At 52.2% G+C, this 22,692-nt stretch overlaps 1 long non-coding RNA gene across 1 annotated transcript in view; it reads left to right on the top strand.

The window, feature by feature from the left end:
- The first annotated feature begins 10,625 nt into the window (after positions 1-10,625).
- The window catches only part of LOC144807880 (uncharacterized), a 226,765-nt gene continuing 214,698 nt past the window's right edge, over positions 10,626-22,692 (top strand). Inside the window, exon 1 of the long non-coding RNA XR_013606495.1 lies at positions 10,626-11,770. This is a non-coding gene — a long non-coding RNA (uncharacterized LOC144807880). The remainder of the gene's footprint in view (positions 11,771-22,692) is intronic.

The raw sequence follows: 22,692 nt of genomic DNA, 5'->3' as shown, positions 1-22,692 counted from the left end.
CACGCTTCGGCGCTCACCCCTCCTTCACAATTCCAGCCCCGCTACCCGCCCGCTGTTTCTACCAATCCCAGCGCGGCTCGGAGTGACGTCAGAGACGCCTCGCGACTGACTCCCTCCCTTCACAAGGTAACGGAAACTTTCTTTCTTTCTAAAGTGCTTAGTACTTGGTTATTTTACAACGAATACACATTCGCCACAGTGCTCAAGTGTCTAGACAGGAAAGAGTTGTTTTACTGCAAGTAAACTACTTCCATTTATTTTTCACACGCTGCGGGTAGATCTCTTCCGCCTACCCTTCACTCTAGCATCAGTGAACCTGTTACTTCCCTAGACCCATCCACTCTTTCCGGGATATATCCGAGTCTAAGGTTTCCCAGCGGACCCCTTTGCTTTCACCCAAGCTCCGATGAACCTGCTACTCTTCCAATGTGACCCTTACTAGGTTACGCCACTATTGGAATTTTGCCAATGAACCTCGTTACTAACATTTATTCACACATGTATTCAGAAAAAGCCCTAGTTAGTGCTTCCGGTTCTGCCTAACCTGCACCTAACTTTCCTTGAGCCTGCGACCTCAAGGCAAATGGATTCTATTCACCACTTGCCATTCAATTCCCCGGGGAGTTCCGACAACACTTAACAAAACGTTTTACATACGCATGGATTAATACATATAACAATATAAGAACAAGAAAAACAATTTTCAAACAATTCATAAATTTAAAAGCAACACATTTCAAGAGAGTGATCAATTCCTCGAAACGGCCGCTCTTGTAGCAGCATCAATATACTAGCAGCTACCGACTTGACTTAGCTTAACTAGTCCTACCTAACCTTTAACTATTCCCTAACCATAACTCTGCTACCAGAAAATACTGATAGGGCGCGCAGGTCACCCGACCAATAATTTCGCCACTTCCGGCTTCGGGCCCATATATTTCAAATCATCATATACATTGATCGGATGACCTCACGGTCTGCTATCAAATATTTGGGAGTTCCTTTCGTTATTCTTCAGCGTACCCGACTTACCATCCACCGATGCGGGTACCTATGACCACAATGGATCAGGGAGCTAGCTGTAAAAGGAAAGGCAGCAAAATACAAACCCCACAAATAACATTCAATACTCTTCGTAAAATGACCACGGACAACTGGAAGTTTTAAAGTCTTTATCTAATTTAGTAAAATTCAGAGAGTATCAAATTCACAGTAATTAAGCAATCGATAATCAGAATAACAGAAAGTACATAGCTGAATAGTAAATAAGTCAGTGCAACCATTTATAAACTAATGGAACCAGGACACACTTAAATGAAGGATCAGGAATTAGAACGTTTGAGATGAATCACTAAAGATGGGATAGGCTTTGATTAGGACTAGTATTCTAGAATTATTTCAAGGGAATGAGACAGGAGTTCGGGACATTCATATAACTATAGGAGAGTCTATGGAGAGAGACACGCTATGCTTTAAGGCAAAAGTTCTTTAGACAGTTTAAGTAAGGAGGTTCTAGACCATATCAGGAAATTACAAACTGCAATGCAAAATATAATTTCTAACAGGTAGGTAACATAGGAACACGTTACGAAACAAATGCAAATGACTTTATGATTCAATGGTTGCGGAAAGCATGGAAAATTAACATATGCAAAGGTATGTCTTTATTGAAGCAAAAGACAGAAATTCAGAAAGGTGCAAGGTTCAGAGCTTTCAAAGTGATATTTACCTAGACTGGTGTGGAAACCAAACCCTGGCCACGGGTCAGTTAAGGACAGGAACCCCTCAAGGAAGGATACCCCTCAATGGACAGCAGGTGCAGAATGGACACCCCGGACAGGACAGGAAGACCAGATTAGGATCAGGACAGGACCACTCGGACAGGACCCTCAGGACAGGACCGGCACCCGCAGTTCGGAAGCAACGCCTGCGCTCCACCCTCTCTGCAGCTATCGATCACGACCCCGATTGGGTCAGCGAACTCCCAGCAAAGTGCTCCGCCAGCACTTTAAGGTTTAGTAAAACCTTAGTCTATGGTCAATTTCGGACAGAGTGCTCCGCAGTACTCTGTATCTTCAGTCACCTATTGAGTGCGTTGGGTCAGTGACAGGTCAGCTAAACCAGACAAGTCGGACAATTTCCCTAGGTGAACCCAGGGTAGATATACTGTTTTGGGACGGTGTACCACCCCCCAATGTTGCAAAGTGTCAGAATCCCTCAATTTGGATTGGTCCTAAGGTAGGGTTTGGGTAACACACCAATCAGAACAGACTATTTGGAGGCCTAATTTACATCTCTGGGTACCGCCTAGCAAGATTGGGGTTCCCATGGGAAGCTGTACAGCAAACAATAGCGCAACACACAATGTATCATATAAGGAGCAACTTTCTCCGTTCTCGTAGGGCAGAGGTGGCTTTCCCAGGAGCATCTTGACTGTGGCTGCCAGCTGGCTGAGTTCCACTGTTGCCACCTTTCAGTGCACCACGAGTATGCGCAGAAGGGACCTTCAATATGGCTCCCAACCGGTTCGGACCCCCATTTCCCGCAGTACATGAAAAGTAAGCGAGAACAAATTAAAACATAGAAATAAATGAATGCATTACATGTCATAATTTTGTACTTTATTCTTATCACTATAAAAATATACTATGCAATTAGAAATTAGCAAAATATACACTGTCACAAGAGCAACTGCACGAACAGCACCACGTTATTACCAAAGCTGCGTATTACGCATGCGCACCCTTTCCCACCAAACTTATAACTACGTCAGGTCACGTGAGTGTGACTGACGCATGCGCAGAAGCCATTTACCAAGCGGCGGCCATGTTTAGGAACACAGATTAGTTGTATTAGAAATACACGTACGCAAGCTTCCTCTACTTCGTTCGAATATAAAAATAAAAGATTAGTAAGACGTACAAATTTTATTAATTGATTACACACGGGCGAGGTTCATGACTCGAGCAAGTCGCGATGCGAAGCTTGCTCTATCACTATTATCAAACTCGCTTGGGTCAGTGTGGGCCAGTTGATCATAACTCAGCCCAGCACTAAAAACGACGTTTTAGAGGCATTCTAAAGCAAATAAAATAAAAGATGGGATGAAAACTGAAGTTTATCTTGATTGAGACAAGTTGCCAGTCGGATAACACCAAGGGAAATGCATTACATCTAGTCTTCCGGTCTAGCTTAAATGCCACTTTATTGCCATGTATGGCACATCTAGATTATATCTTCAAGAGGGACAAAAGGCTTGGAGTTAGGATGTAAAATTGTAGGCTTTCTAATTGGTGCTGACAAAAATGAAATGTGATCTGTGATGTTTAGATGCTGCTCTGTTCGTTTTTTTTCCTTATGTCACTGATGTCATATGTTTTTATTTATTATTTTAAAGTGACTGTATTTATCCAGCCCATAATGGAGTCTGTCAATCATTGTAATTGCCTTTGTACAAATGTAGCAAAGTCTTTACTCAATTTAATGAATTTGGCAATATGAAGGGCTGAGTTGGCCCTGCCATAAGGGCACAAGAGATTTCAGCAGCAGTCACTTTTTTTTTTTTTTTTAATTTGTTTTATTGTTGTATCAAAGTATACGGGTACAGTGTAAATAATCTGCTGATGTGGCCTCAACATTCAGCCATGCGTGCAACGTTTTTTTTTGTTTGTTTATACAACTGGTGCAAATATACATTTCCTCAATTAATCAGTACAGACCGTGTAACCATGTCTGCAGGCTGGGAGACAGTGAACCTGCATAGCCAAGAGGACAATGAATGATAACAGGTATGTAAGTTCCCGCCTCAAGGGCGTTGGATCGGGGTCTGTACTGTCCATATAACGGTGCTACCAGAGAACGGGGGGGGGGACAAAACTGTGGGAGGGAAGCATGCGGGCGCTAGCATGGTCTAAGCAGGGGGATACCGGTGACGGGCGTCGGGGGGGGGCCCAAGGAGCGTTTCAGTGTGCGCTCCAGAAGAGTGGGAAGTTAATCAGGATGCAGGGGGTACCGGGAGCCTGCCCTGGGGAGGGGGACACCAGGTAAATGCTATTGGTCCTCTCGAGTGGGGGGGGGGGGAGGAGTAGGTGGGTCACCTGCACGAGTGGACTGTCGGAAGCTGTGGAGGAGCATGGCCCATTCCATGGATATGGGAAATTTACGCGCGCCCCTGGCTTCTTCCTCTCTAAGAGCATCCTCTTCCGCCGCCGCCCATTTACCGACCGCCCCCGTCCATGCTGCTATAGGGGGACCCTCCGGGGATCGCCAGCGCATGGCTATGCATCTGTTTGCCAACAGGAGCGCTAAGGACACGAAGCGTCTATGCACTGGGTCTTGCTTAGGGACATGAAAGATGCCTAATGCGCTAGATTCCCAGGTGGATAGTGTAGTGAGACCTGTTAGTTCCGACAGTGTGTCGTGTACCGCCCGCCAAAAGGGATGAAGGTCGGGACAGCTCCAAAACATGTGGCGGAAATCTGCAGCAGGGGAGCAGCATCTGGGGCATAGGAATGATGTGGAGGGATAGAACTTCTGTAATCGCGCTGGGGTGAGGTACGCCCTGTGTAGGATATAGTATTGGATTTTCTTGAAGCGGGCGTTCCTAGAGACGCGTTTTGGGGCCTCAAGCGCTTTAGTCCACTCTGAGTCATGTAGTGCGCGACCTATGTCCTCCTCCCATGTAGCTCGCAAGGTCGTCAGGGGAGCGTGTGAGAGTTCCCGGATGGATTTATATAACCAGGTGACTAAGTGGCGTCCCGCCCCCATACGCAGGATAGCATGTATTACTGGATGCGTGTCTGGCTCGCCAGTACGGAGATTAAAATGGGGTCGGTATCCATCAATCAGCTGTCGATATCTGAGGAATTGGCCCGGGGGGAGCCCGTATTCAGCGGTCAGGCGGTCAAGTGATTTTATCTGGCCTTCCTCGAAGAGCGATTCCAGATCCGTGATGCCACAGAGCGACCATACGGAGAAGAACGGAGCCGTGAAGTAGGAGTCCTGCCTGGGGCTGCCTATCAATGGTAATAGCGGGGAGTACGGAGGTCTATTGGGGGACATTCGGTGGATCCGCATCATGCACCGGCGCGCTATCGCCACTTGAAGGGGGTATGTGCGCCGTGGCTTGGTGCCCGGGAGAAGAAGACGGGTGAGTTCCGGGGCTGCGATTCTGCCGGTCGAGGTAACAGTCTCCTGAGGGTAACGGTCCGCCGTCCAGTATGACAGCCATTGGAGCTGTGCCGCAAGGAAATATGACTCGAAGGACGGAGCTCCGAGCCCTCCCTGCGTCGTGGGGAGTTGGAGGGTTTTCAGGGCGACCCTGTGTCGGCCCTCGCCCCAGATAAGGGTCCCTAGGAGGGAGTCAACGTCGCGGAAGAAGGATCTGGGTGGTACCACCGGTAAATTCGTGAAGTGGTAAGGGAGTCGGGGAAGCATTACCATTTTAGCCAGGGCTATCCGTCCTATTGGGGCTAGTGGGAGTTTATTCCAGAGGGCAACAGCCGGGCGCAGACTGGCAAGTGCTTTGCGGTGATTCCCCTCAAAAAGGTCAGCTGGGGAATGGTACAAGCGGACACCGAGGTACCGGGGGGCTTCCGCGGACCATGATAGTTTATGCGCTCCGAGCTCGACTTCCCGGGGGGGCAGGCTCGGGTGTAAGGGATAGACTGTGGACTTGTCCCAGTTCACCTGTAGTCCCGAGGCATCTGCAAATTCCGCCAGCGTTGCCCCTATGGGGGCCAGGTCCGTTTCGATGTCTCGGACGTAGATGAGGAGATCATCCGCGTACATGGATACGCAATGTGTGCTGTCCGCAAGTGGGATGCCCCACTCCACACCTTCCAGGCGCAGCCGAACCGCCAGCGGCTGGACTGCTAGCGCGAATAAGAGAGGCGACAGGGGGCACCCTTGTCTTGTGCCTCGCCGAACTTCGAACGCCGGTGATATACGTTTCCCAATACGAACTCGCGTGGTCAAATCGGTATACAGGAGGCGTGTGTACGCCATGAGCGTCGGGCCGATATTGAGGCGCCGCAAGACTGAGAAGAGATAGGGCCAGGTGAGGGTGTCAAACGCCTTCTTCAGGTCCATAATGAGGCAGGCGGCGCGGGGAAATCTGCCACGTATCTGATCCTGAACATGGAAGACTCGGCGGAGGTTCTGGGAGGTGTTCCTCCCCGGAACAAAGCCGCATTGGTCGGGGTGGACTAGTGGGCGTATGACCTGCGCATAACGATCAGCCAGAATTTTCCCCAGGATCTTGCAGTCGGCCGACAGGAGCGTGATGGGTCGGTACGACCCCATGTGGAGTGGATCTCTGTGGGGTTTGGGAAAGGTGACAATCACAGATTCCCGCAGTGACTGGGGTAACCTCCCTAGATGAAGAGACGCCCCGAACATCTGTGACAGACGGGGGACCACTAGAGGAGAGAATGTCGAGTAGTATTCTAGCGGGAAGCCGTCCAGTCCCGGCGCTTTATTCCGGGACATGGCACGTATCGCCTGGGTGATGTCAGAGGGTTTTATCCTGGCGTCGAGAGTGCGCTTGTCCACGTCCGATATTGCGGGTTTCAGCAGCAGTCACTTAATGTGTAGAATGAGCTTACCAGCTTAGATCAAAATTTGTCATAAACAATGTCAATAGCTCTAACTTTTTCAAAGGCGAAACCGTTGTATTGTAAATGCTTGTTTTTTTTAGGTTCAGATGTTCTTTGTAACATCAGTTACTTAAATGTGCTTTTGGGGGTTGAGCACCTTTATTATAAATATGGTATTCACATATTCTGGAGTTCAATGTTATCTTATTAAAATTTAAAAATGTAATGGCAAACTTCATCAGGTGTTACATTTTATGTTTCTGGTCTGTGATGTTGGTAAAGGTGATTCAGTCACTGGGGGTCGCCATAGCCTGCGAGTCCCTGTCTGTGAAACACCCTCAGACCCCAGGGGGCGCCAGGTGCTGGTCTTACTTAAAGTTCAGGCGCTGGTCCTTGTAACAGGATCTGTTCAAACACCAGAAGGTGTCAAGAGGGATGTCCCCTCTGACCTATCACAGCTCTTATATGCTGTGGGTGTAACAAAGATGATAATAGGAGGAGGCTGGGTTGAAATGCTGAGCCATTGTCAGCCCTTTGCCCCTTGGCAGCATCGTCTCAACGTCAGTACCACCTCCTCTATGAAAGAGGCCTGCAGGAATCCAGTCTGAGGGGTCAGAGGGCAATCAGAGGTTACCGGGCAATAGTTGTATCAAGGAGGGGTGCTTACTTCCGGTTCCCCATGGCCCCCCCTCTTGGGCCCCCAAACTAGGGACCAGACCCCCTTTTAACACCTGACTCAGAATAACAAGACAGAGCACCGAAAGCTGACTGGGGACCCACATGTATGAAAGGAACAAATGGGGGAAATAAACTGCACCCAGACCCTATTAGTGCACACTTGTTACATCCGGTGTAAACTTAGATGTATATTTTGATGGATAACTTATTTACATTTGAACTTCTGAATGTTTCATTTGCCTGCCATCTGCCAAGCCGCATCCTAGCTATTTTTAAAAGTTTTCTCCATTCGGTTATTTTAAATTGGCATGATGTGAAAAAGAAACAATACAGCAGAGAATGTCAACAAAAGTGTGTTTATTGCTTTTAACCTCAGATGTTTACTTTTGTAAAAACACACACCGCAGAGGCTCCTCCCCCGCTCTCCCAGAATGCTGTGCGGGATTATTCGGGGTCTGCCCCTGTCAAGGCTGCTGATGTCCCTTTGCTGCTCCAGGGCCCTGTGGGCTGTGAGTGCTGTGGCGGTGCTGCCCCCTGGCGGTCACCCTGAGCATCTGAAGATACCTGGGAAGAAGCCAGGGTGACCTGAGCTGGTGCCCCCTCCTCTGTGTGAACCAATCGAGGGTCAGGACTGGGGTCGGGGCTGATGGTAGGAGGAGAGGGGGGTACATGAAGCCCCCTGGGGGGCAGTGTAGGGCCTGTGACCGGTGCAGGGGGAGAGAGGGGTGTAATTGGAGCCCCCTCCCCCTCCTCCAAGGCAGCCTGGGGCCTGTGACAGGTGCAGGGGGGTGTGGATCAAGAAAGCAGCTGGACGGTAACTGGAGAGGGGTCTGTGGAGCCTCAGCCTGGTGAGGAGACACAGGAGTGAAGGGGGTCCTGGGGAGAGGGGCGTGGCTTTGTCTGGCTCCAGGGGGGGGCAGTAAGAGGCAATGTGGGGGCTGCTGCTGTCCTCTGGCCCTGGGCTCTGAGTCTGGAGAAGTTCCAGAGTTGTAAATAATGAGACATGAGCAGGTTGTTGCATAAATCCTGACTCCTCCTTCCTTCTGGAGTGGGGGTCTGTGACCCCATTGATGGTCAGACCCTGAGGGTGGCAGTGTGACTTGAAGTGTACAGACTGACAGGACAGACACCTACTAAAGATACTGAGTTGTTCATGGTGCACACAGCCTCCCATATGGTCTAGCGGTTAGGATTCCATGTTTTCACCCAGGCGGCCCGGGTTCGACTCCCCGTATGGGAAGATCATGTTTTTGACTACAGGGACATATTAAACTTTCTCCTATTCCCTACAATCCGAACTGCCCCTAAATCTCAATAAATCTCACTTTGAGGTTTACACCGACCCCACCCTTCTGTCGCCCCAGCCCTTGCTGCACAGCTGCTTTATATTAATGACCTGGAGGAACAAACCACAGATTAATACCACGAAGGGCTATTACAATGTTTGTCTTTTATTGAACAACACAAAGTACAGATTATATAAATATCTCGGGGAATAAAAACCAAAGCACCCGTTTCCTGGGCTCCCACCATGGAAAATGCTCATTTATTTCCTGCTCTGCGCTTGCTATGGAAGAGGCGCTTCAGTTTGAGACAATAATAACTCCCTGTGTGTGGTGATGCGGGCCTAGGTCCACATGCTAGGATGAATCAGTGACACAGACACCAGTTAGGGGATAGTAACTCTGGCCACGAGCACGTGCGCTCGGCCTCTTTTATTCTCAGCGTCACCTGACCCAGTGACGTCTGTGGTGGGTGGGTGCACAGTGTAAGGCTACACCAAAAACAATTAGACTGTGTCCTCGCAGGACACTACATCCCTCCCAAAGTTTAATGAAAGGAAAACAAAATGTCCAACCTGCAAGAAAACAGAATAATAACAATTTACAACCCCCAACAGATGTTCTTCAGGCGATCGGCTGGGAGAATGTTGAAAGTTCCAGGATTACCAAGTCAGTCAGATGAGCTTCACCTCAGCGGTGTACTTCAGATCATCCTCGTCTTGCTGCGTTTATGTACATTGTTCAATACTTGAGGTATCTGGAGCAGAATAGGAGTGACCCTTGAGGGGTCTCGCCGGTGTTCCGAGTCCGGTGAATGACAATGCTTGTTGGTTGTTGGAGACGACTGCGGCACGAGAGGTCTTTCTTTGGATTTGCTGATCTTGATGATTTCACACCTCCTGCCGGCCAAGTAACGTCCGACTTGCCTTTCTTGCCTGACTCCTCTCTCACTGGAGCCTCGAAGATTGGCCTCTCCTGCTTGGACTCTTCATCCCTAGAGTCGCTGGGAGGACCCTCTTGCTGGACACGATGGGACCAGGTGGACCGTGCGGGGCTTCGCATGAGCCGCGCAAAGGCGTCGCTGAGGAACTGCCAACGGACTCACCGCCAAGTCGCTCATGTTGTCCCGGGTGTGTTGATGTCATCCGCCAGGATGGTCTTGCCGTTAGGACATGGGTTCAGTGCCTTCTTCAGACCGTTTCTCGATGTCAGGTGTTCACCTGGGGCCTTCATGCTTCCTATTGCCTGTCGTGGAGCTGCCACTGCTGCACCTCTCTCATACGGACTCCTCTAGCACAGGAATTCCACAGAGGCCCTTGTCCCCTGGACTGCCACGTGACCGTGTGGGCTGTGCGGGTCGCTGTGGAACTTCGGACAGGGCCACTAACGAGTCTTGTGTAGTCCCCAAGGGTGGATTGTCTAGTGCTCGGGTATGCTCTGCTTCGGCAGGCTCCAGGTTCACAGGGCACACATACGGTTCTTCGGTGGTCAGCCTTATCAAATGCAGGTTGTCTGGATTGCTGGGATCCACATGGATGGTGCGATGCTCCTTTGACATCATCGATGTTCTTGTGTGCTGAATGTGGTTCTTTGGCTTCCTTTGTGGAGTGATGTTGTGTTACTCCTTCCTCCTCTTCGTGCTCTTTCTCGACGCGGTCCAATATTCTCTCTTACTTGCTCATTCTAACCAGGCTTCTCCATGTAGCGGGCCCTCTGCATGTATTTCCCCTGGTCTTGTCCATGCGGTGGGACACTGTCTTCACTTGGGTTGGTGACTAGACCTGCCGTCGTATCTTCCCTTTACTTGATCACTTCTTTTGCTTTTCATCAGGAAACCCTTCCTTGGTCATCGGGTTTCTTTGGCTCTACGGTTCCTTCTTCAGTGGCACTTCTGCAATTCTCTGGCGAATTGGCTTCTTGTCTTCTTCCCTTTCTTTGTGGCGTCGCGCCCTTCTTCTCCCTGTTCCATCTCGCGACGCGGTCTGGTCACCGTACTGTCTTGGTCTTCCCAACCAGTCTTCTCCAGGCAGCGTGCACTCCACCTGTTTCTCTCTGGTCTGGGCATGGCTCTCCGACACTGGGATCTTCTCTTCTTGTGACTGGACCAGTCGTCGCAATCTTCTCTGTTGCTTCTTCTTTCTTTTCTTGGCGACCAGACTGGGTGGTCGGCTTTACCTCCTTCTTCGCGACCAGACTGGTGGTCGGCTTTATCTTCGACATGAGTCTTCATGCTTTGCTGTTTTCTGTGTGATCGCTATTCACCGTTGCGGTGTTTTTAGCGTTGGCGCTCTTCGTCTGCGCTTTGGAGTGTTACGTCACCACTCCTTGTACCTTCACTTGGACATGCCGTCATGCTTACTGATGGTGGCGCTCTGGTTGCTGTGAGACGTCGCGGCCTCACTCTGGGAACTTTGTGCGCTGTCCTGTGGCGTTGGCATGTCGCTGTGCAGCGTCACTCTGGCGCTCCTGATTTCTGGTGCTTCTGGCACATCCCGGCGCAGTGCTGCACTGTCCTGGCATGCGGGTGTGGCGTTCTTGCACTCCTGGCAAGTCCCTCGCGCCTCGTGGTGTGTTTCTGCGCTTCTGGCATGTTCCTGCGCCATCTCCTTTTGTCCTCAGGAGGTTGCGTATTAACGTGGCGTCATTCGGGCGTGGCTGTGTTCCTGCACGATGGCACTTCATGCGTTCTTCTCCCTCCTTGCGGTGGCGTCTTGTCGCCATGTGGCGTGCAGCTCTGCGCACTTACGCTTCTGGTTCCTTGGGTGCGGCTTCCTCGCTTTCAACACTGTCGTGTACCGTCCGCGTCCGGGGTACTACTGCACGCTTTCATCGGTTGTCCTTGAACCTTGCTGCTTGCGGAAGACGGTCTTGACTCTCTGCTGCTGTCCAGCGTGGTGCTGTTGTCGTCGCTGCGGTTGCGGTGAGCACCTGTGGCCACCAGGCGTCACCACTCTTCTCCTCAGCAGTGAGTGTTGGTCGCAGTCTCCGTCCGCGTCGCTGCAGGCTTGCTTTCCTTTGATGATCCTTTCATTGGCTTGTCTTGGGCTTGTTTGGTTCTTGTGGTGCAGTACCACCCAGTGTCCACTAGATGGCCTTGACTTTCTTCCGTGTTGTTTCTACATGCAGGACCTGCTTCCCTCGGGCCTGCACAGGGGCTGGAGCCAACTGCTGTTCACAGGCGTCCGGAGCAGGCGGTCACCTCTTTTCCTCCCGGTGAGTGCTTCTTCTTTTGTTCACTTGTTTGGGAGCATAATGGTGCAAGCGTCACTTTTGTGTACTGCCAGGGGGAGGCAAAGCATTACTGTGCGTGTGCGCGAAGGGGAAAAGAGACTCCGGTCTCTAGCAGTGTGTGCTTCACTTTGGGAGGCTTCGCCTTTGCCTCCATGCATTGCGGCTGGTCCTTGAATTTTCCTTGTGCTGCAGGCACTCGTGGCCTCTTGTGGGGCTGTATTCTGCAGGCCTCTGCAGCTCAGTTCACGCTGCAGGCCTTTCACTCATTTGCCAGGGGACCTAGGAGGTGGGGGCAACATTACGGAGTACAGCGGGTAGGCTCCGCTTTCTGTTATCAGCGCCCGGCAGCTCTCCACACGTTGCCGGTCTCTCCCTGATTTTTTCTGTGCGGGGCTGAGCCCCTGCTGGCTGGCAGTCGCCGTCCCTCCTCACTATGTTCAGCTGCGGCGCTGGCCGCTTGCAGTGCTTTTCTCTCCTCTCTGCCCCTCGCACCAGTCTCTCCCAGTTTGCGGGCTTGTGCAGAGGGGGGGTCGCTCTGATCGGCCGTAGGCCGCACGCTGGCACTGCACTGCGGGTGGGCTCCGCTTTATGTCCATTCCTTGGCGGCGCTAGCTGGCAGCCGCCATACCTTCTCTTCCGGCCACGGCGGGTGGGCTCCGCTGAAGATGTGGTTAATCGCTGGTGGGCTCCGCTTAAATTATTCGGCGCCCGGCAGCTCTCCACACGCTGCGGGCGCTTCTCCTTGAAGTTTCTTCTCCCCGCCGCCGCGGCCTCACTGCACACGCGCTGCGCAGCGGGAACAGGAGACGCTGCAGGCAGGCCGCGGGTGGGCTCCGCGAGTCTTGCTTTATTGCAGGGGCAATGTCTGGCACCACTCGCACTGTTTGGGGGCACAGTTAGTGTTTATAGCGGGTGGGCTCTGCTTTGCATGTCCTAGGCGGCGCTAGCAGGCGGCCGCCATTAAACAGTCCTGACCGTTGCGGGTGGGCTCTGGTCGGTCCGCTGCACTTCCCCTCGCGCGGGTAGGCTCCGCTTTCTGTTATCAGCGCCCGGCAGCTCTCCACACGTTGCCGGTCGCTCCCTGATTTTTTCTGTGCGGGGCTGAGCCCCTGCTGGCTGGCAGTCGCCGTCTCTCCTCACTATGTTCAGCTGCGGCGCTGGCCGCTTGCAGTGCTTTTCTCTCCTCTCTGCCCCTCGCACCAGTCTCTCCCAGTTTGCGGGCTTGTGCAGAGGGGGGGTCGCTCTGATCGGCCGTAGGCCGCACGCTGGCACTGCACTGCGGGTGGGCTCCGCTTTATGTCCATTCCTTGGCGGCGCTAGCTGGCAGCCGCCATACCTTCTCTTCCGGCCACGGCGGGTGGGCTCCGCTGAAGATGTGGTTAATCGCTGGTGGGCTCCGCTTAATTTATTCGGCGCCCGGCAGCTCTCCACACGCTGCGGGCGCTTCTCCTTGAAGTTCCTTCTCCCCGCCGCCGCGGCCTCACTGCACACGCGCTGCGCAGCGGGGACAGGAGACGCTGCAGGCAGGCCGCGGGTGGGCTCCGCGAGTCTTGCTTTATTGCAGGGGCAATGTCTGGCACCACTCGCACTGTTTGGGGGCACAGTTAGTGTTTATAGCGGGTGGGCTCTGCTTTGCATGTCCTGGGCGGCGCTAGCAGGCGGCCGCCATTAAACAGTCCTGACCGTTGCAGGTGGGCTCTGGTCGGTCCGCTGCACTTCCCCTCGCGCAGGGAGGCTCACGCTGGGCACGGAGGTGCGGGGTGGGCTTCCGGTCACCTCCTTGTGGATGTCTAGGCCCCGGGGCACGGCACACGCCCCACGGGCCTCTCAGGGGCCGGCGCCGCCTCCCCAGCGGGTGCCCTTCGCATGGGCAGTTCCCTCCTTCTTTTCCGGGGTTTTTTAGCTGCCGCACGCGTGGCTAACGTCCGCCCTCGTCGCCAATGTGGTGATGCAGGCCTAGGCCCACATGCTAGGATGAATCAGTGACACAGACACCAGTTAGGGATAGTAACTCTGGCCACGAGCACGAGCGCTCGGCCTCTTTTATTCTCAGCGTCACCTGACCCAGTGACGTCTGTGGTGGGTGGGTGCACAGTGTAAGGCTACACCAAAAACAACTAGACTGTGTCCTCGCAGGACCCTACACTGTATTGTGTTTCAGTGACTCGGTGTGTGTTTTATGACATTAATAACCAGCTGTGTTCTGCTTTTTATGGCATCAATATTGTGCACTGTGGTTTTGAAGCAGTTTCTGTTTTCTCTCCTCTGTGGGGGCAGCTCCTGTGTGCGCCTTTTCTCCGCATTACACCAACCCTTGAAGCAACTTAAAGCACTGTCCTAAAACGAGGACAGTTGAAAGCAGCAAAGGTGTCATTTTCCATGTTTCCGCTTAAACAACATTTTCACGTGTCTTGTTTTAAGGATTAAATCAAAGTGTGAAATAGACTTATTTAGTAACACGTTTACCATACACTGCGACCAATAGAAAACTTCCCAGTGACTGGCACCGCATCCCGTGTCCTTGGATGATTCAACAGGGACAGGAGCAGTGCTCAGACGGTTCCACGGTAATGGTTAGCGCTCTGGACTCTGAATCCAGCGATCCGAGTTCAAATTTCGGTGGGACCTGAGATACTTTTAATATATACCTAGTTTTATATTATTCTAGGTCTTGAGCACAGAAGCCATTTGTTTCTGTGACCTGCTAACCTCTTACTGTTTTCATTCTCCTGGTCTCTGTTGACATCTATACATTATCTTTAGGCGGTGCTGGGCAGCCTGTGACGCTGCACACAGGTGTTTTATCATTCCTGTGCCTGTGTGGACACCTTTCTCCTGTGGATATCCATACATTGTGGCAGATTTATGTCGGACTTGCGGCACGTTTACGCCGCCGTTCCATCACGCAACGGCGCGGAAACGTGGCACATCCCTGCGACCTATTTACAACGTGACGCATCTAGGCAGATGTGTCACGTTGTAAAGCCCTGCGCCACATGAAACCTGCGTCAGGTTTAATGTGGGCGTTCTGTCGCAGGGTGGGCGTTCCATCGTAGGAAAGCCCAGTAAAACTGACGCAGTGAAATCTACAAGATTTCACTGAGTCAGTTTTACGACGCTGCTGGGTCAAATCCTTATGCCTGCTTGAAGCAGGCGTAAGGAGTGACGCACCACGTTATGTATGGGTGGCCTCTGTACATTGCAGGAGTTGCGTCGCACTTGCGACGCTACTCCAGCATTGCGCCGCCCGTACACCACAAGATGTGTCACGCATCTGCCCTTCCTTGCACCATGGTGCGTCGCATTGTAAATGCGGCGCATCTGTGGTGCCGCAAGGAGGGAATTGCGTGACGCATCAGTTCTGGCGCATCCCTGCTGATTTGCAGAGATGCGCCAGAACTCATAAATCTGCCCCAGAATCTTTAGGTGGAGCTGGTGGCACGTGATGCTGCACACAGGTGTTTTATCATTCCTGTGCCTGTGTGGACACCTTTCTCCTGTGACTGCACAACAGTAACACACACAGGGCCTCATTTATGAGGCTGTGCATCACTTTTACGACGCCGGTGCTTCACTTTTTGTGATGCACCAGTGGCGTAAAAAATTTGCCTTGTTGCGCCATATTTACAAAGTGTCTCATCTAGGTAGATGCGTCACTTTGTAAATCCCTGCGACACATTATACCTGCGCCAGGTATAATGTATGCAAGGGGGGCCTATTGACGCAATAAAGGGTCGTAGAAGTGATGCAGTGAAATATATGAGATTTCACTGCGCCACTTCTAGGACGCAAATACGTCAATATCTCACGCCTGCCTCACAGCAGGCGTAAGGCTGAAAAGAGGCCCTTTCACATGGGGCTTGCCCCATGAGAAAGGACGCATTGCTGGAGTTGCATCACTTTTGTGACACACTCCAGCAATGCATCACTTTTGCGCCCTACAGATACGTCAGAAATACTGACGAATCTGTAACTCTGTGCGAGATGATGCGTCATACAGTAAATATGACGCATCAATCATGTCGCAAGGAGGGCGCACTGAGAAGTCACGAATCGCTGCTTTCACGCAGCGATGCGTCACTTCTCATAAATGAGACCCACAGTGTGGACCTGACTCCAGCGTCCTTCACACCGGATAACTTACAAGGAGACACACAGACGGGAAAGCAGTGTGTAAAAGAAGGGCTTTAATAAAGTGTTAACGGATACAAATTAAAATTGTTATTTGTTTTATTTCTGTACTCTGTTGGTAATTACCAAACATATGAAGGCAGATGACATAACTTCACTATCACTGCTTGCCCCCAAAGAAGAGAAATTCAGGGGCATATTATCAACAAAGTGGCGAAGAGAGGAGTTAGCCATCTTGGCTTAACGCCTCTCGTCGCCACTTCCGAAACGCTAGGCTGCACCATATGTGTACTGCTTCTTGCAGAACACATATAAGTTACAAATTGGCATTTTTAAAAAGAGGTTTGTTTATGTACAGGAAGGGACACCTTCCTGTACATAAAGAAACCTTGGAATTTTGCTTTATCCATGTGTGCTGCACACGGCAGCACACACGGAAAAAGCAAAAACGAGGAGAAATGAAGCAGTTCTTCTTGTTTCTTCACCTTAAGACCAGGATTTTCCTGTTCTTAAGTTCGGCGCTGCCACCCACGCCTCTCTTGATAATAGGTGGCAGTGTCGAAGTGAATGGGTGTTGCTGTGGAACGCCCACTGCAACACCCACTGCACGCCCCCTTTCATGATAAGTTTATCGTGAACTGGGCCCTATTACCAAGGCAGCGTTGAGCCAATTAATGTGGCTTCAAGCCACGTTAATTGCCTTAACGCTGCCTTGGTAATAGGGCGATGCAAGTATCGCTGCATTATCGTCAGAAAAGTGCAGATAACGTGGGGATAAGGGGCTTGATAATATGCCCCTGAATCTGTTTCTCACGTAAAGTGCACTAATGGCAGTGGGCCAAGTTTATACTAACTGCAAAAAAAGAAAAAAAGTGTAAGATGCAGCTAGAGTAGTACAGTATGTGGGTGCATAAATGTGCTCCTAGTTCCAGTTTTGAAACACCAGGGGTCTCATTTACAAGACTCTTGCATCTTGCTGCATCAATTATTTTTGATGCAGCTATGGCGCAATCAGTGCTCCACACCGCTCCATATCTAAACACTGATGAATTGGGTCCAGAGCGTCAGTTTGTAGAGCCCTCCGTCACATTATACCTGCTCCAGGTATAATGTATGCAATGTAGGCATTCCTATGCAAAAAGCCACATTGAAGTGGCACAGTGAAATTTACAACATTTCACAACATCACCCTGCCAAAATCCCTAAACCTGTTCAGACCAGGCCCAAGAAATGACACAGGGTTTTTGCAATGGGACTTGCGATGCATTGCTGGAGTTGGGTCAGCTTTGCGCCAATAGATGTGTCAGAATGTCTGACGCATCTGTTAATCCATGCGCCATGGAGCCCTGTGTATTAAATACAGTGCATCTATGGTGTTACAAGGGCATTTGATGCACACGCCATGGAAACTGATGCATTGATGCCGATGTGTCAGTTTCTTGTAAATGCGGCTATGAGAGTGGGTTTACAGCTTGTGTGTGGAAGCTTCCAAGGACTGAGGACCATGACTGATTCCACATCCTCCCCAGAACACGGATGTATGTCGTTACCACGCATACTTTTACAACGCATGCCTTTACCACACAAGTTTTACAACGCAAGTCGTTACAACGACTTGTGTTGGGGAGCGCTGGATAGTGAATAGTTTAATTTACTATTCCAACTCCAGTCCCCGTGGATAGTAGGGAAGGTTTTGGATAGTAAATTAAACTATTACCTATCCTAGAGCGCCCCCAGCGCAAGTCGTTGTAACGATTTGCGTTGTAAAAGTTGCGTGGTAAAGGTAGTGCGTGGTAAAATTTGCGTTGTAAACGCTGTTTACCCCAGAACACACATGGAGAAGGCTTCAGTTCGGAAGTGTTGGAAATGGGATCCCTGGCTGGCCAGGGCTTTCGCCAAAGTCAGTCAGAGACCACCACTTCCAAGTCAGGGCAAGGGAGTTACACGCCAAGATAACCCCTGCTCACCCTCTAGGTAACGTGGCGCGAGCAGCAAGGCTAAACTTGGAGGCGATGTAAGTTAAGTATTTGCGCACGCACCCCAGCAACAACACCCAGGCCCACCACAAAGGAAACTCCACACAAGGTTATATAAAAATAGCCTTTGTATTACACCAAAACACATTAGATAAAAACACACACTTTACAATGTGCCAGAGGCACGGGCAGAATTTACAGGGGATATGTACAAGACAGGGCCACCTGGACCACTGTCAGGAATCAGCACTTTTAGAACTAGCAATACAATACTTGTAGGCCTAGAACTTAGAACATAGAGCCTATCGGACAGTACCTACCGTCCTGGTTGCGCAGGATAATGCGAGTGATCTCCTTAGTAGGCTTTAGCGGGCGACCGGCTAGCTACAAGCGTTTCTCTGGGGGCGACCAATGTGTGCGGCTCAGAAGAGGAGGGGGAGGCAGGATGCGGGCGGCCCAGCGAAGCGGCGCGGCTCAGGGGAGAGCGGCGCGGCTCGAGGCTTGGACGGGCGGCCGGGCACGAGCTGCCGAGGGGAACGAGCGAGGCACACTTCAGCGAGGCCCCAGGGGCCCAGGGAGATCAGACAAGTCCCAGCAATTTGTCAGGGAAGGCACAATAGAGTGCACTGGTCCTGGGACTCTGGTCAGGGGGCGAGCTCAGTATCAAGCCCTTGGAATATCACTTAGACCATAACAGAAAATCACTGTAGCACAAAAAATAGAGCACACAACCAGTAACTACTGGTAACCAGGACCTCACTAGCACCACCTGTACTTAGCAAGCACATAACACATGATGCAATGCATAACATTCATTCAGAGGTGCAGCGCAGGAGAACACATGATGAATAATCTACCCATTCAGAGGTGTAAGGAACACATGACGCATCAACACACGTTCAGCGGTGTAAGGAACTAGGCACATGATGCATCAACAACACATTCAGAGGTGCAGGAAACACATGATGAATAATCTACCCATTCAGAGGTGTAAGGACAAGCAACTATGCAACACAGTCACGTAAACCACAACCTGTGGCAGTCCCAATGTCAGGGTCCTAAACGGTGCAACTGCCCACGAAGTGCTGGGCAGTTGAAGGAACGCTGGTGGGGATACGTTGGAGCCTTCCAGGGCTCAAGAACATCAATGGGGCCAATGTGGGAGCCTCGCTGGACTCTTTAAACAAATGTGGCCTCTGAGAACCTCACAGGCTCTGTAGAAATGAAATGTCCCCCTGAGCCTCTTGGGGCTCTCAACAAAAAGATGTAGCCTCCCTGGGCGGTGGGGTCCCTCACGGGGGACCCGGGAACACTGGGGGTGCCCTGAGCCTCTCTAGGCTGTAGGCACAATTGCGGGCATCGTTGGAGTCCCCCTCCTGGGGACTCGAGAACAAAGGAATGCCCCCTTGAGCCTCGTGGGCTCTTAAAACAATGGAGGCGCCTTAAGGAGCCTCTCAGGCTCTGATCCAATATGCCCCCATGAGCCTCTCCTGGGCTCAAAAAGCAGAATGGCACCTCAGAGCCTCTCGGGCTCGTGGCTCAAGGTGGGGGGTTAGGCGGAGTCCCTCTCGGGGGCCTCGGCATCACTCGAGGCCTCACGGGCCTCTCTGGACAAGGGTCTCGCTCTGGAGGGGAGAGGCGGGCACCGGCAATGTGCCCCGACGCCCCCCTCCCTTCCGCACACACTCACCGGGTCTCTGGTGCTTGGCGGCCGCCCTCCTCCTCCACCGGGGCTCCCTCCTGGTCCTGGGAGCCCCGCGACATCTGGCGGCTGCTTCCTGGCGGGCCCGGGGCTCTCCCCAGCTCACGGGAGCCCCGGGCGGCCATCACTCGGCTTCTTTCTCCTGCCGGTGGCGGCAGGCGGGACTTCCGGTTGGGGCAGCGCCGGGATTGGCCGGCTGCCCAACCGCTTCCGGGTCGTCGCAGGCAGAGCGGCGGCCCGGCAGTAGACAGCAGCAAATGCCGGGTGGGCACCGGCTCTAAAATAACAATAAAGCGAGGTGGGCACTCGTAAAATAAATACAGAGCGCAGCAGAACTCCACAAATGCCGGGTGGGCACCGGTTTGGCAAACAAAGCGCTCTCAGCGCGCTGTGGCAGAAAGGAAGCGCTCCCAAGCGCTTAGTAGACAATCCAGCGCTCCCAGGCGCTAGAAGGGCAAGACACAGCGCTCCACAGCGCTAGGGCAAAGAACAAGCGCTCCCAGGCGCTTTAGGGAAGTCCATAGTCCAGAAAGAGTCCTTCAGGAGTCCAGGGGCTGGGCAGGGCCCAGGGGAGGCAAGCCTTCCCCCGGGCCCCAGCAGCAGCATGCCCCTGGTAGGATTCAAGTTGGGAACAAGAACTTCTTCCAAGAGGTCACAGCCTCTTTTTATACAGAGCAATCCTTTGTCTTTGGGCAGGGTGGGGGCAGAACCAGTCGCAGCTGGTCTGGGAGCACTGTTGATGGGCTCAACCACCCTCTCTATTCACTGGCAGGGCTTGGGTCATTAGACGAACCACAGGGGGGCGGAGCCAGCATTGTCAGGGGAAAACCCAGCCTCAGTCAAGACACAGGTACACTCCTCCCCAGCCATCAGCATGCTAATCTCACACTCACTACCGGGCAGACCCATCCAGACTTCCTGGAGCCTGGCATGCCAGCCAGCTCCAGCCAATCACGCTCCAGCACCCTCACTGCATACACGCATCAAGGTCCAGAAGTGGTACTTCCCTACTAGACACATACAAGCCGCGCATACCGTTGCGCAGCATTCACTCCCACGAGTTCACCCATACCAAACTCGAGCCTGCACTCCCCACACATCAGGAACTACCAGGGACACATACATTCCCCATGCATTCCTATGGGAGTGCAGGCCTATCTCACACACGCACTCAGGGAGCGCACGCACTTTACACTGCGCCACAGTGTCAAAGTGCGCAAAGGCCAGAAATCGCTATACTTTAAGGCAAAAAGTTCAGGGGTGAACCTGCCAGACGGCCCAAGTCCAACACAACCCCCTTCCAGCCAAAACGCAGGGGAGACCAATCACCACCGTGATGGACTTCCCTGCTTGGGGCGATAGAACACGGACGCGGGCCCGCACTGCAGGGACACCCTCCGGTTCTACGCCAAGTTAATCCATAAGACAAGCACATACTTAAAAAAGACAGGCCCAACTAGGCTACCCCACTGGTACTCCTTAGTTGTCCACGGCTAGGACCAGGCCCTAGGCCACCTAGATACCACTGGTCCTTGCCAATCCACAGAGTGGGGGGTAGTAACCCCTGGCCTGCACTAGCCATTCTCCACTCCCTCTCAGTGTAGTTCCAAACTACCACTGATCCTTCAACCTAGGGTCCGCACCCTCAGGCTGACCAGAGGTCACGGGCAAGAATGCCCCACCCTACCTCTACTTCTGAAGCACCCTCCAGAACACAACTCTCCCACCTGGGATTCAAATTCACCGGATGCACAGGGGTCAGACTTCCTCTGACCCCCTTCCAGAGTTCTGCACCCTCCCACTGTAGAACAGGGTCCCTCCACTTAAGGTAGGCCCCACCTGCTCTCAGGGTAGTACCACAGCACTCAGCCAAGAACCCTAAAGATCCCTGCTAGGCCTGTACCACCCCTTCTGGGAAACACAGGGTCTCTTCACTTAAGATGAGCCCCACCTGTGTTCACAGGGGTACCCCTAGAAGACAAACCGGCCAGGACACTGGCTACAGTCGCCCTGCCGTCCAGGACAGGCAACCACCTGAACCTGGCTCCCTAACCTAGGGACGCTACGCTTTGGCTAGATGCCTGGCGCACCAGGACTTCTACAAGTTGAAAACAAAAATCTAAGACTTTCTCTCCTCCTTCAGCAGCAAGGCAACCACTGCAGGTCAATACCCCATACAGCTTACCCGGTTCCTTCTCTTCAGGCAGGAGTTCCCTCTTGTAACTTCAGGACACTACGTACAGTTGCCCTTACGTCCAGATCCGGAAACACCGGCCACTGGCTCCCCAACCGAAGGACGTACCCCTTTGGTCAGATGCCTGGCGCACGAGGACTTCCGTGAGGGTGACACTTAACTAATGTGTCGTGTACAAGTCTGCCTGACACTCAGGACAGAAGTGGCATCACCATGGTCACTCCCTGGCGACACAACCCTTCTGGCTGGCCCCTGACCCACTGGCTCTTCCACTGGGGAACCTATCCCCCTCGCACCCCTCCATCTGGACTTCTGCACCCTCCCAACTGGAGCGGTACTGCCAGACACCAGAACTACTGGAACCCTGGTTACAGAGGTTCCACGTTCTCCAGACACTCTGGAAGATCCTCCTCAAATGACCTATTGGTACAGCCTAGGCCCCCGACCTGACGTTCCCTTCAGAAACATTCCAGGCCCTGACACTGGGTTTCGGGCACCTGGAGACATGCAGTCCCACCCACTCCTTCTCCTCTTGAGACAGGACGTGAGCCCCTACACCGAGACCTAGCTGGGCTACACTGAACCTCTTCCACCACGCTGGGATGGAAGACACCTCAGACACTCCTTTTGGAATCACTCCATCCCCTATGTCTCCCTACTGCCAGAACATTACCAACTCTAAAATTCTGTCTCTCAACAGACCACAGAAATCAAAAAGCAGGCTCCACTGTCTGCAGACGTTCTTGGGAAAAGTTCAACACACGGAACTTTAGGTATCTGAGCAAAACAAGAGTACACAAGCATTCAGCAAGCTCCCCATCCAGAGAACTCACAAACACATCCAGTGCCACACACCATTCATCCACACACACCTCTCCCCAGACTGGTAAGGCAGTTTCTA

This window comes from Lissotriton helveticus, chromosome 1_2 (assembly GCF_964261635.1).
Source record: "Lissotriton helveticus chromosome 1_2, aLisHel1.1, whole genome shotgun sequence".
Taxonomy (NCBI): Eukaryota; Metazoa; Chordata; class Amphibia; order Caudata; family Salamandridae; genus Lissotriton; species Lissotriton helveticus.
This window is presented reverse-complemented; position numbering and strand designations above follow the sequence as displayed.